Source organism: Chiloscyllium plagiosum, chromosome 5 (assembly GCF_004010195.1).
Source record: "Chiloscyllium plagiosum isolate BGI_BamShark_2017 chromosome 5, ASM401019v2, whole genome shotgun sequence".
Lineage (NCBI taxonomy): Eukaryota > Metazoa > Chordata > Chondrichthyes > Orectolobiformes > Hemiscylliidae > Chiloscyllium > Chiloscyllium plagiosum.
Window position 1 is genome coordinate 53,862,108 of NC_057714.1, and position 14,214 is coordinate 53,876,321.

General features: G+C 40.7%; 1 protein-coding gene and 1 long non-coding RNA gene across 3 annotated transcripts in view; one reads left to right on the plus strand and one right to left on the minus strand.

Moving 5' to 3' along the window:
* LOC122549909 overlaps positions 1–5,297 on the minus strand; it is a 27,107-nt gene extending 21,810 nt beyond the window's left edge. The window contains exon 1 of the long non-coding RNA XR_006311703.1: positions 2,426–5,297. This is a non-coding gene — a long non-coding RNA (uncharacterized LOC122549909). The remainder of the gene's footprint in view (positions 1–2,425) is intronic.
* The window catches only part of LOC122549908 (tensin-3-like), a 434,491-nt gene that overhangs the window by 141,377 nt on the left and 278,900 nt on the right, over positions 1–14,214 (plus strand). The gene's annotated exons all lie outside the window — the stretch shown is intronic.

Consider the following 14,214-nt stretch of genomic DNA (forward strand, 5'->3'; position numbering starts at 1 on the left):
GGTTGGAGGGGTGGGGTCTGAGGGCGGAGGTGCGGGATGTGGACGAGATGTGTTGGAGAGCATCTTTAACCACGTGGGAAGGGAAATTGCAGTCTCTAAAGAAGGAGGACATCTGGTGTGTTCTGTGGTGGAACTGGTCCTCCTGGGAGCAGATACGGTGGAGGCGGAGGAATTGGGAATATGGGATGGCATTTTTGCAGGAGGTAGGGTGGGAAGAGATGTAATCCAGGTAGCTGTGGGAGTTGGTGGGTTTGTAAAAGATGTCGGTGTCAAGCCGGTCGTCAATCTTGAGGAGAATGGGGTTGAGAAACTTATCTGCCATGATTGAATGGCGGAGCAGGCTCGATGGGCTGAATGGCCTAATTTCTGCTCCTATGTCTTATGGACTAAGATCATTAGTTGATTCTTATGAAACCTGAAAGGAACAGATATACTGATGAAGGTTTGAGCACTACATAGACTGAGAGAGGCTGCAGGAGAATTGGTCTTTTGAGAGGTGGAAATAAGAAATCCCAGTGTTGGAGAGGGGGTTTGGATAAGATGAGATCAGCTGGAGATTGATGGTAGAGGCAGAAGCATTTTTGTTCACCTAAGATGGAATCCATGGGAAAAATAACCAACTTAGTACAGAAGTTGTAAACAATAGTTTGTCTTTCCAATGTCTGTGTGAAAATATGAAGTTATTTTATATCTTTTAAAATATCTCTTGATGTTGCTTTGTTGAACTGATAAGCCTAAGTCTTAGGTGTGTTGCTGTTAAGGTAAAAACAATGACTGCAGATGCTGGAAACCAGATTCTGGATTAGAGTGGTGCTGGAAAAGCACAGCAGCTCAGACAGCATCCAAGGAGCAGGAAAATCAACGTTTTGGGCAAAAGCCCTTCATCAGGAATATCAGTATTGCCCGAAACATTGATTTTCCTGCTCCTTGGATGCTGTCTGAACTGCTGTGCTTTTCCAGCACCATTCTAATCCAGTATGTTGCTTTTAATTCAAGCCTTTGAAACAGCTAACCAATTCTTGTAGCTATGCTCCGCGCTATCTTTTCGGGTTTGAAATGTTCGCTTCTTTCAGAAATGGATGCAATAGCCAACATGCAGTCTGATTGCAAGACTATAAGGTTTAATTTTGTTCCTGGCTTAGTGATCAGGAGATCCATGCTAATAATCCAAAACACAAGAGTTTAAATCATATCATGGCAGTTTGAGAATTTGAATTAAGTTTAAAACATAATTTTTAAATAAAGGTAATCACAAAACAGTTGGATTGTTGAAAAAAAATCCATCAGTTTCATTAAAGTCCATTATTTGATCTGGCTTATGTGTGACTCCTGCCTCATAAAAGTAATTTGTTGTTCTGCAGTTTTAGATATATTCTGGTGAGCTTTCCTGTTTGTTGTTATGCATTGGCTGAAGTTTGTTTAAGCTTCAAATTACTAAATCTTGACTGTCTTTTTAGCTATTTCAACACCATTCATTGGGTTCACCTCAGACCTCATTTGCAAACTTGATCACTTGTGACTTCAGTTGCTTATGTAAATATTAAAACAGTAACCAGGCCAATACTGAGCTTGCAAATATCCTATATTGAATACTTTTCCTTATTTATCATAACTCCAGCGATGCAATGAAAGATAAAGATGCATGATCAACTATAAATCAAAATGCCAATGTAATGTCTGCTATTTTTGCTTTCTAAAACATCACACAGATTACTGTTGCCAGATTTGGCATGCTGTTCAATCTTACCACTATCTAGAGAAAGATTGTAAGGAACGAGATTTATCTTGATGTGGAGAACAGGAACGTTGATGGTGTTGGATTAACCATAAAATACTATGTTGCTTTTGTCAGGTTTCAGCCTTAAAATGTTGACTCATTGATGTTTGTAATCAGACATACAATACAACTACATTTTTTGGAATCCATGAGGAGTGATGGATTATTCATATTAGGTTTACTCAGTGTATATGTGAAATCTGACCCTATGTTTCTGAGAAGATGCTGCTGAAAGTTGTGTGTAATGCAAATGAAAATGAGGGAATGATTGACAGAAGCTGCGGTGTACTGAAGATGATCTTGGGGTCATGGGTGATGGCGAGAAAGGGAGTTGCCTAATCAGTAATCTTGAACAGGGAGGTTAAGAAAGCAAATGTCATCTTCAATTTTGAAGAGAGGGAGATGGACTGAATATATATGAATGGGGAAAGGCAATGGACATGTGTATGTACCAGAACTCTTAAGTAATTAATGTTAGAAGCAATATGGTAGACCAGGTAAACAGATTTTTTTCTTAAATTGCAAAAATATATGTTATTCATAGAAATCTTTGGTACATATACAGTTAATGGAGCAGTTCAGATCCATACTGTCTTTACTTACAGGGAACAAATTAAGTTTTTGATGTTCACCATACTCTATACTTACCGTCAACCTCTTGGCATTTAGTTGAGGCGTCAGCAGGGACCAATAATTGAATGAACCCCCATCCATCTTTGGCAGAAGGACCTTACACGGTTGTCTTTCCCCACTGCACCTTGGTGGCAGCTGTCCCAAGCTTTAGGAGAACCAACATGGAAGCACATTGCGCGGAAGATTTAATGTGATGCATGTTAACGCTGGCAATTTTAACACCTGTTTTAAAATTTATCAAGTTACCCATGTTCATTCACCAATGGACCTGTCACTGGGGAGACTGTCCACATCCCCGTGGTGTGAGTGAACTGTTGGACCCTCGCAGGCTTGAGCTAGCTGTCCAGTTTCTCCCTGGGGCCATTTCCCGAGTCTGGTGTCATCAAGGTGAGAACAAGCTCAGCAGAGTTTAGTTCTGAGTCTGACAGAGGGACTGTCAGAGGATCACAGATCCCAGTTGCCTGGAGCTGTGGTGCAGTGGGTACCCCTGATTCTCCCCTCGGAGGGTCTGTCATTTCCGGGTTAGTGGTTACTTCTCTCTCTTTCCCGTGTGGTGCTCTGCCTCTTTTTCTGATGATTGCCCTCTTTGCCATCAGATGAGCTGCTGGTGTCATCCTCATGTATCTGTCTCTTTGTTTTGCTGTGAGGCTTTGGGGGCCTGGTAGGCTTTCCTTTTCTTGGTGTATTTCACTGGTATCCACTCCCCCACCTCCTTGACTCCAGGTAAACAGACACAATAAGAATGGACTTTTCAACAGAAGATTGATGTCAGCAGTTTTGAACATGGTCACCACAAAGAAAAGGGAAACACCTGTACTCATAGTGTTATTGACTTGCATTTGTATTTTCTAATGCACACTTGCTGATGTGTATGGAAACCATTTCAGGACAAAGATCTTTGTGTGCTGTTGTTGGGGAATGATCAATCATATATTGGCATTGTGAACTACTGTTATTTCATGTTTGTTGTGAGTTGAATTGTGGTGATGGCTGAGGTTATTGAAGTAAACTTGCTGGGACTTGCTAAGGCATGGCTGATCTGACTGCGTTCCTGAATTAATTAAACAATGAAAAAAACAACGCATTGGATTTGTTCCATTACCTAAAATCAATGCTGAATTTTATCATCAGTTTTCCCCATCTGCCGCTATAACTGTGGAAGATGGTTACTGGAACTCTTGAAGAAATCAATTAAAAACAGCTGAAAAGACGGTTGCTCCTGGAGTTAGCTGAAGATTTCAGACTTTCAAGTGAATCACTGCATAACTTCAGAACCATTATGTTTTGTAACATAGCACGTGTGTATTTTTCTTTAAGTAGTTATTCAATCTTTCAGTTTTTTACTGCTTTGAATATGAAAACTGAAAAGAATTGTTGAGTTTCTTTGAACGTTTGAGTGCATCATTTTTAGAAGTTAGTCGCTGTAGTGTAGCTCTTTGTTCTAGAGAACATGAATGCAGAAATTGCACGGGGCAGGCAGGGTTGATGAACCAGAGAGCTCTGATATGCAGTTGCATATTGCCTAGTTAATTTGGCAGATTAAAAATTAACAATCGAGGTCAGCATATTAGTGATGCATATTTAGTGTACTGTGTCCATGTTGATAGTTCAACTGTGTTGATAGTTTTGGCTTTGGATTGTTATTATTGTTCCAGGACGCAGTCATTAGTAACATGGTGAAATTGTTTCATGGTGGGTATTTAAGAGCAGGTCTTGAGCTCGATATTTTTGGATTGCAAATGTAGAGTTGATGTTGATAAATAGTGCCATCTTCAACAGCAGCGCCCCGATAGAAGATGGTATTTAGGTTGCTATGTTGAAGGCAGATGCAGATAAGGACAATTCTTGTGATGTAGTTCCCTCTATTTGCATTATTCAAATGCTGCACTTAAAGGATGCTTGTTAGGACCAGGTATCCAATATTCTAGATCTAACAGAGTGAGCCCATAATTTCCTTAACCAGCAGTACCTGTCAGGCCACTCTCACCTTGCAAAGGCAAAAGAGGAACCTGCAAGGTTAAAACTGACAATTTGATGAGATTCATTTCTGAATCCTAGGAGCTCACTACCAAAACACACTGAGTGATTTCAGTGCTGCAATTTCAGCTGAGTTGTTAAGAAATAAGGGCAGGAGTAGGCTGATTTGGATTGGCAAGGGTGACGTGGAAAATGCAATAGCTCTGACTGGAAAGGATAATTGTTTACTGTTGAACATCAAGTTAGAGCTACAATTCATGGTGTGTAAAAGCTAGTCCAAATCCTGCGATAGACAGTTCTGCAGATCTATCCCTGGTTTGTGAAAAGGGAAGAGACTGAATCAGAATAGAGTCGGAGGGGGCTTGGTTTGCTTTTTTTCGTTTCGGAGGAAGTGAGTACTGCAGATGTTGGCGATCGGAGTGGAAGTGTGGTGCTGGAAAAGTGCAGCAGATCAGGCAGCATTCAAGGAGCAGAAGAATGGATGTTTCGGGAAAGAGCCTGACCTGCTGTGCTTTTCCAGTGCCACACTCTTGGCCTTGTTTTTTTTTCAATTGCCTGAAGCAGGTGGGACTTGAACCCATGCCTCCTGGTCTGGGGTAGAGACAACACCTCTGCACCACAAGAGGGCTCTCAAAATGTTTATTTCACCTATTTTTTAAGTCAACCTGTTCAGAGAAGTTCTTCTACACCTCTGGAGCAGGTGTGATTTGAGGCTTGCATCTGCTTCATTACTTCTTTCTGAATTCCAGCTGGGCAGGCCATTGCCTATTACCAAGAGAACTCGTATTCCATGAGGAGGTTAATTTGTGATTCCCCTTGTGCCTTGTAGTGATTAACAATAAAAGACAAATCTGTAGAGTACCTCAGGGATTATTTCATCAAGCATTATGTTGCACAGCCGACCCAGGAGCAGCTGTAGAGAGAAAGAGAAACATATTAACATTTCAAGTGCCAATATGACTCCTCTTCAGAACTAAAAAGCGATGGAAAATGGTGGGTTTCTCTTTTACACACCTATCATTTACACCTACTTTACATCTGTCTCCTTCACTACCATTAGCACTCTCTCTGTCTTTTGCTCTGTGTGCCTTCATCATCTGCTCCACTCTCTCCTCCTCCTCTTTTAACAGCATAAAATCCTTTATTTCCGATAGTTTTCCCAAAACCTTTATTCTGCTGTTTTACTAAGTCTGAGCTCTGTGGTTGCCAGAAGTCCTCACCCTTGGAATTTTGCCCCAATCAATGGAGGTCATAGGCTCCTGGCCATGCACATTGCAATGTTGTACACATCAGTTCTCTGCAGATTCAATGAAACATAACCCCACTTAATCACCATATTTTGTTTTATAGTTAAGTGCCATTTTAATATATTCATAATTTTCACTAATAAAAAGGTTTCATTGGTTAAAAATTTGTAATTGCTAAAAGATGATAGAGAGTTTATAGAGTGAATTACTTAATGAAGACACAAATGGGATTTTTGCACAAGGAGAATGAGCTATAATGTACAGAGTAGTCTTTCAGTTCATTACATGGAAATGACATTCTCTTCATTTTAACAAGCAAACTGTTGAGGTACGAGTAGCAGTAACCCGTTTTGATCTTCGTTCAGGATTTCAAATATTGTTTGACTGAGTTGTGAACACCTGCTATTCCACTGAAATTTCCATTTCCATAGAGTATAGAAGTAGCCCAGCTGTAACTATTAAGCTCCAAAGCTGTGAAGGTATAATTGAGTGTAGTTACAATTACTGCAGCTTTATTCAATGCTGTCAGAATAAACCAGGCCTAAGACACAACATCTGTGTTGTATTCTAAAGCTCATGGTTTCAATGCAAAGGAATTTTTCTGGTGATATGAGACTTATTGTGTGAATACGAACAGTTTAAGCCACCAAAGGCTTTGAAGTCCTGTTCTTGGATTTGAAAACATTTGGCTTATTAAAATGGTTTTCAACAGCTATGTATGGGAGGAGAAAGATGCCATGTCTTCTGACGACTCAGCAGCTTTAGATAGTGTGTAGGTTTAAGTCATGTTCTGCATACGGTAGAGATACAGCTTTTCCATTTACTACACAACTTGGGAAGATAGAAATTAGCCAGATTTCTGAAAGTGGTTTTATTGCGATGTAAGGAGGGCACCAGATTACATTAGAGACAGTGGATGAATGCAGCTGTTGTTAAACATCTTCAAGATCAAATAGGATGATGTTGTTCATTGTTGAGACTGTCACATGAATAACTGACGGGTTAGGTTGGTGCCAATTGATTTCTGCAACCTAACCTGATGCAACTATTACTAAGTAGAAGCATTGCATCCAGGACCAAAAAGACCAAACTAAAAATTCTGTATCTAAATGTGTATCGCATTCACAACAGAGGAAAAAATATGATAGCACACATTGAAGTGAATAAACATAGACTGCCAGCAGTTATGGAGACATAGCTCCAGGGTGATGAGGATTAGATCCTAAATATTGAAAGTTGTGTGAAATTCAAGTAGGAAGTTAGGTAAAGCTGGAGCAATGGCATCATTCCTCCAGGATATTATTTGTTAAGGTCCAAATGTAGAATTTGTTTTTGGAGCCCATGAGCAATAGTTGGGGAAAGAAGTCACTAATGGGAGTAGTCTACAGGCTCTTGAACGGTAGCCATAACGTGGGACAAAGCAAAGATGAAAAATGTTGGGTGCTTTTGCTAAAGGGATGGCAATAATCTTGGATGACTTTAATCTGCACAAACTGGAAAAAAAAAATTCGATTGGCAATCATAGCCTGTGTGAGGAGTTTTTGAGTCAGTTTCTGAGAGCATCGAGTTTTACTGCTAATTGGAGAGCACGTTTTGTTCAGACTTGATCTTATGTAATGTGACTGGATTAATGAATAACCTCAGAGTAGAGGCATCTCTAGCTAGCAGTGACCACAATATGTTTGGATTTTGAAAACCATTTGAAAGGGAGAAGATTGGTTTGGAGAAGAATATCTTAAACTGAAATAAGGCACAAAATCTCACCTAGCTGGCAGAGTATTGGCATATTAGGCTCGGAGGAGGATTAATAGAGGCACAGTGGCAGATACTGAAGGTAATATTTCAGAATAAGTGTGTTCTTACGAAGAAGATGCCCATCATCTGTTGTTAACAAGACAAGTCAGATAAAACAGGTCAAAACGTGTGGTGCTGGAAAAGCACAGCAGGTCAGACAGCATCTGAGGAGTGGGAGAGTCGACTTTTCGGGCAAAAGTCCTTCATCAGGAATCGTGCCTAACCTACTGTGCTTTTCCAGCACCACACTTTTCAACTCTGATTCTCCAGCATCTGCAGTCCTTCCTTTCTCCAAGTTAGAGAAAACATCAAACTTGCAGAAAAGCATATAACTGATGAGTGGCAGGTTAGATGACTCATCAGGATGTTAAAAAAAAATTGGCAGAGAATAACTGAAAGATTAATCAGCAGGAAGAAATAAAAGTATGAAAGCAAGCTAGCCAGAAATGTGAAAATGCATCACAAGAGTTTCTGCATGTATTTAAAAAGGATAAGAGCAACAACAGTGAGTAAGAATGGGGTGTTAATAGTGGATAATAAGGAAATGGTGGTTGAAATGAACAAATAGTTTGCTTCTGTTTTCATCATAAAGCATACAAAAATATTCCAATGATACCTGTAAATCAGAAGATGGAAGGGAGAGTGAAACCTTCTGAATTTATAATCATGAGGGAAGTGGTACTAAACAAACTGATGAAGCTGCAGGCTGATCAGTCTGAGTCCAGATGGACAGCATCTTCAGGGCTCAAAGAGCTTGCAAATAAGGTAGTACATCTATTAGTGTTAATTTTCCAAAATTGCCTCAAAACAGGCAAGGTTCCATTGGACTGGAAAATTGCAAATATAACCCCTCTATTTCGAGAAGGGAAGAGACAGATAACAGGAAACTATAAGTCAGTTAGCTTGATGTCTGTCATGGGGAAGTATTGAACCAGTTATTAAAGAGATTATAGATGTGCATTTAGAAAAAAACACAAGGTAATGAGGAAGACTCAGCATGTTCCATCAAAGTGAAATCACAATGTGGAAAATAAAAATTCATGGTATCTTGGGTAAGATATTGGTCTGGATAGATGATTAGCTGGCTGACAGAATATGAATGATGAATGAATGATTTATTTATTGTCACATTTATGAAAAATATTTTGTTGCCTCAATCTGATGCATTTTGATGTGCAATAAGAATAAAAAGAAATTACTTAATAAGAGTTCACCTTCATTTCAAATTGGGATCTCATAGAATGATGGAGCAGGTTTGAGGGACTGTGTCTACTTTTGATCATATTTCATGTATTTGTAAGTAGTGGGGAAGAGAATATTGGTGGGACAGATATCTGTGTCTGATGGATTGAATGAATAAATTGCATTTGAGACAATAATGTAAATGCAAAGCAATGTCAGATGTGTCAAATTGATCAATTATTTTGGCTTTTTCCTGATGCGACTATCGCAGGAGATGTGAAACAGTCCTTAAGATCCCACAGGGTCTGGTGAGGGGTGGAAATGAGGCTTTGGGTGGAACATTTTGGTGTAATGTTGGAAGCTGGTCCACTAAGGGAGAGCTATGAGCTGTCATTATGCTGTCATAGAGCTCATTAGGGAAATGGTACTGCAGGTTAGGTTTTGGTGATTAAGAAATTTTCTTTCAGAGAGCTGGAACACATCATTACAAAAGAGGTCACGAAGAAAAGTCGGAAGATTTAGGATGTTGATACTGCTAGTGGTAGTTCAGATTTGTTTTATCAGTAAATTGGTACGAAATCAACAAATTCGCCTATGGTGCCACACTTATGTGATGCATAAATATACTGGATTAAAGAAGCTATGAAAATAAATTACTAAGCACTTCCAGGGGTTAATGGAACATTAGAGCTAAAGCAAATCTGTAAAAGATTTAAGATTGACTCTTTCTTGTGACCTTACAGCTGAGATAATTTGAAGTCACAAGAAGAGAGCTCAGAGAGAACAATTTTATGATTATAGATTACGTTGTAAATTTAGTTCCATCCAGTGAGTTGTGGGCAAAAAAAAGACTATCTAGCTAGAGCATTACAAATGATCAGCTAAATCAGAAGACCTTTTTTCAAAATTATTAAATGATACAGATTACAGAAATTTTCAAAATGTTTAAGAAGTGAAAGCATTTACATTGACTAGGGCTCACTGTTATTGTGTACAAATCAGTCAGAAACTTCAGGTCAGCACAGAATCACAGTCGAATACAATGACCCAGACACAACAGTTATGTGGTGCTTTGCTATAAACTGCAGTGAGAATAGCATCACACTGTTTGAATTTCCAATTGCATGTCAGAAATGGGTGAAACACTTAATAGAAATTGGACTTGTGCATTTCACTTTCAGCATCTGTTTTGATGGCTGATTGGCATTTCTTTTAGTTGCCCTGGCACCAACTATTAACTTGCATAAGTGTGGAGTCTCATTCCTTCAGTTAATAATTGTTGAAGATTTAAATAAATTATATATTTTTTTTTGTTTTCTCTCAATCCAATGTATTTTTCCTTTCCTTGTACTTCCAGTACTTGATTTGACATTGAATTAAATATTCTAACCTACACTTCGTGCGCCATGAGATTTAATTGTTCGTTAATGCTATTATAATCTGAGCAATTAGACAGACAGTTGCTATCTTCATTCACACACATCCCATCAAGATGACTTGATGAGGAAGTTGTAATGTTTACGGTTTGATTTCATTTGGATTTGCCTTAGTAACTTATGGCTTTACTAGGTTGTAACAGTTTCCCTATATCCAGTAGTTTGCTTGGATCTAACTATGTTATATTTCTTCAGAACTTAGACTCATAGGAATGTACAGCATGATCCAACTTGTCCATGCCAACCTGATATCTTAAACTAGTCTAGATCCATTTGCTGGCATTTGGCCCATAACCTTCTAAACCGTACTTATTCATATGCCCATTCAGATGCCCTTTAAATGTTATAATCATATCAGCCTCCACCATTTCCTCTGGCAGCTCATTCCATACACATACCACCCTCTGCATGAAAAAGTTGCTCCTTTAGATTCCTTTCAAATCTTTCCCCTCTCACCCTAAACCTATGCCGTCAGGTTCTGGACTCTGCCACCCGAGGGATAAGATCTTGTCTATTTGCCATATCATGCCCCTCACGATCTTATAGACCTCTGATACTCCAGGGAAAACAGTCCCAGCCTACTCAGCCTTTCCCTATAGCTCAAATCCTCGAACCCTGGCAACATCCTTGTAAATCTTTTTCTGAATCTTTCAAGTTTCACAACATCCTTCCGATAGGAAGGAGCCAAGAATTGCACATAATATTCCAAAAGTGGCCTAACCAGTGTCCTGTACGGCTGCAACATGACCTCCCAACTCCTCTACTCAATGTACTGGAACAGCACAGCAGGTCAGGCAGCATCCAGGGAACAGGAGATTCGACGTTTCGGGCACAGGCCCTTCTTCAGGAATCATTCCTGAAGAAGGGCCTGTGCCCGAAACGTCGAATCTCCTGTTCCCTGGATGCTGCCTGACCTGCTGTGCTGTTCCAGCAATAAAGTTTCAACTTTGATCTCCAGCATCTGCAGACCTCACTTTCTCCTCAATGTACTGACCAATAAAAGCAAGCATACCAAACACCGCCTTCGCTATCATGTCTATCTGCGACTCCATTTCAAGGAACAATGAGCAATGTTCAGCAACACTTCCCAGGACCTTACCGTTAAGAGCATAAGTCCTGCTCTGATTTGCCTTTTGTCTTTATTTTTACTATTTACATCTACACTGTTAGGTGTGTATATATCTCTCTCTTGTACAAACTATTCCATTTCTCTTCACGTACTCTTGTGCAAGACTCTGTATGTCATTATTACATCACATTACATGTTTACTATATGCGTTAATTATTATTTTCCGGGTAGGTGAACAGGAAATATTCATTAGTTACACAGCGTTCTGGTTGTTTATGTCAATATCTGGGAAAAGGAGGTTGCTTCATTTCAGCCTCTGACAGATTATTACATCCTAACTCAGCCCCTTTCCAGAATACCAGTTTTAGCTGACTCACCCTTCTATAAACAGCATTAATATTGAATACAGTGTTAGAAATGTTGTATTCGCAAGATGTGACCATGGCAATGATGAAGACACCAAAGGACACAGTATTTCAACTCTTGATAGTCAGATAGAGAAGGAGAATAATAGTATAGCCTTTGCACACACATTTGCTTTTATTTACGGAAATAGACAGTACAATCTTGTGTGTCCAAACCAAACCATCATAGTTTTCATCTGCAAGATGATCCCAAGTGAATCTCCAGTTAATGCCCACCAGCTGAGTCCCTGGGGATCTGTCCTTGCCTTGTATAAGTTCCTCATCCAAATGCTGCTCTTCAATAACATCATCTGAGGGCACATTGCTAGTTTTCACATGTACGTTGGTAACACCCACCCTGACTTTATCAGTATCTCTTTCTAATCCATCACTGTTGCTAGATTGCCAGACTGTTTATTTCACATGCAGTACTAGATGAGCATGAGTTTCCTCCATTTGAATGCACAGAAGAGTGAAGTTATTATTTTAATTCTCTGCTTAGAGGTCCATTCCCCGGCCATTGATTCCATCCCTTTCACAACCAAAAGCTGGAGAAACTCATCAAGACCAGCAGCTTCTGTGCTGAGAGACACAGACTTAACATCTTAAGTCTGGTATGAATTCTTCAGGACTAGTTCAAGTTTTTGAATTTCACCAGCATTCTCTATGTGTTAGATTTTTGGCATCTGTGATATTTTGCATTAATTCCATCCCTTCCCTAGTAATAGCCTGGATTAACTACATTAATGTGGAAACTCCATGTTACATTTGATGCACTTCTGACCGTTGGGCTATCCCAAGAGCTGTCAAAATCCACGTCTGTAAAGTTGTCTGAATTGGCTTTTATTTCAACTTGTCTCCTGCTGAATCCCCCATTTATGCCTTTACTGCCTCTGGACCCCAACTATTTCAGGACACTTCTGGCTGATCTCTTCTAATCTGGATATGCTTGAGGACAGCCAAATTTATGCTCCCTGTGCCTTAGTTCATAGCAAGTCATGTTTTCCTGTCTGCCCTTTGCTTGGTAATGCATGTGGCTTCCACAGTTCTTATGCTTGTTTTCAAATTCTTCCATAGCTTTGCCCTCCCAAATCTCAGTGTCATCTTTTGTTCCAGAAATGTCCCTCTGATATGGTCTTAGAATGTTCCTCTCCATTAAAAATGTGATATAAGTAAAAGTTGTTGAATACTATCAACGTACCATTAACATGCAATTAACCTCTCAGCCAGACAACAACAAATGCTGTGAAGTTTGAATTGAATAAAGGTTTTATACTTCAAAATAAGCACATGTTGCAAACTTTGGTGAAATAAACATATTAACTCGACTGTATTTAGACACTGGATTACCAAAACCTTATGCAGTCTTACCTTAGTTCTGGTACATCCCTTCACTGTGACTCTGAATGGAATTATGGATAGCAATGTATTTCAGTTTAAGTTTGTGTTAGTTCTTATGTAGTTGTACTGCGGGGTCGGTCAGCTCAGTTGGCTGGCTGGCTGGTTTGCGATGCAGAGTGATGTCAACAGCATGGATTCAGTGGCCGTGGTTACCATGGAGGACTCTCCTTCTTAACCTCTCCCTTCGCCTGAGGTGTGGTGACCCTCTGGTTAAACCACCACCAGTTGTCTCTCTCTAATGAGAGAGCACCGCTATGATCTAATAAGACTATCGCGACTTTATACCTTTAAATTGTACATGGCAATTGTAACGAGGTTCACCTGGACCATCTCAAACACCTTTCTCCCCTTCCTGGACCTCTCCATCTGCAACGCTGCCCGACTCAACACTTGCAACTTTTGCAAACCCACCAAATCCCACAGCTACCTGGACTACACCTCCTCTCACCCTGTCTCCTATAAAAACTCTATCCCCTTACTCCCAATTCCTCCGCCTCCACCGCATTTGCTCCCAGGAGGACCAGTTCCACCACAGAACACACCAAATGGCCTCCTTCGTTAAAGACCACTATATCCCCTCCCACGTGGTCGATGATGCCCTCTAGCACATCTCATCCACTTCCTGCACCTCCGTCCTCAAACCCCACCCCTCCAACTGCAACAAGGACAGAACTCCCCGGTCCTCATATTCCACCCCACCAACCTCCGTATGCATCGCATCATTCTCAGCCATTTCCGCCACCTACAAACGGACCCTACCACCAGAGGTATATTTCCCTCCCCACCCCTATCCACTTTCCATAAAGAGTATTCCCTCCACGAATCCCTTGTCAAGTCCACGCCACCCCATCAACCCACCCTCCCATCCCAGCACCTTCCCCTGCCACCACAGGAATTGCAAATCCTGCGCCCACACCTCCCCCCTCACCTGCGTCCAAGGCCCCAAAGGAGTCTTCTATATCCATCAGAGTTTTACCTGCACTTCCGCACATGTCATTTACTATATCTGTTGCTCCCGATGAGGTCTCCTCTATGTTGGGGAGACAGGGCACCTACTTGCAGAGCACTTCAGAGAACATCTCCAGGACACCTGCACCAACCAACCCCACTGCCCCGTGGCCGAACACTTCAACTCCCCCTCCCACTCCACCAAGGTCATGCAGGTCTTGGGCCGCCTCCATCGCCACTCCATAACCACCTGATGCCTGGAGGAAGAATGCCTCATCTTCTACCTTGGGACCCTCCAACCCCATGGCATCAATGTGGATTTCACCAGTTTCCACATTTCCCCTCA